The sequence below is a fragment of the Pteropus vampyrus genome, unplaced genomic scaffold (assembly GCF_000151845.1).
Source record: "Pteropus vampyrus isolate Shadow unplaced genomic scaffold, Pvam_2.0 Scaffold1257, whole genome shotgun sequence".
Classification (NCBI taxonomy): domain Eukaryota; kingdom Metazoa; phylum Chordata; class Mammalia; order Chiroptera; family Pteropodidae; genus Pteropus; species Pteropus vampyrus.
Window position 1 is genome coordinate 16,482 of NW_011890038.1, and position 630 is coordinate 17,111.

Genomic DNA, 630 nt, shown 5'->3' on the forward strand with positions numbered 1-630 from the left:
CCAGCCACTGCTATAGAATGATACATTTCAAGTAAGACAATCGAAAAATCTATCTCCTGGCAGAAAATTGGGATTTGCAGAGGCTGGAAGGAAATGTAAATCGGTCCCATATTTTTAAACCATTTTTTACTGTGAAACGTAACACACAAATGAGTGGATAACACATCAGCTTTCGGATTAACAAGTGTTTATTAAAAATACAGTCTCTGTATCCACCACTCAGATCCAGAAAGGGATCATGGCCAAGACCCCAGAATCCCCCCGACACCTCCTGCCAGTCCCCGCATTGTCCACAGTCACAGGAGCCGTCTCCTCGTTTACATGGAAACCGGATACTTGCTTTTCCGTACGTGGGATCGTACAGCATGTGCTCTTCGGGGTCAGGTGGCTTTCGCTCAACTTTACGTTTGCGAGACTCGTCTGTGTTGGTGCGTGTAGCAGTTCATTCTTCCTCATCGGTCATGGTGTAAACTCTCCACCATTCTGCTGTTCATGGACGTGTGTGCCTTCTTCTTTGAGACGAGTACACGTTCTGCTGACGTAAAATTTCTCATAGATGCCGTTCGATACGCTTGTGCACACATTTCTCTTGGGCATGAACCAAGGAGCGGAATTGTTGGATTAAAGAGC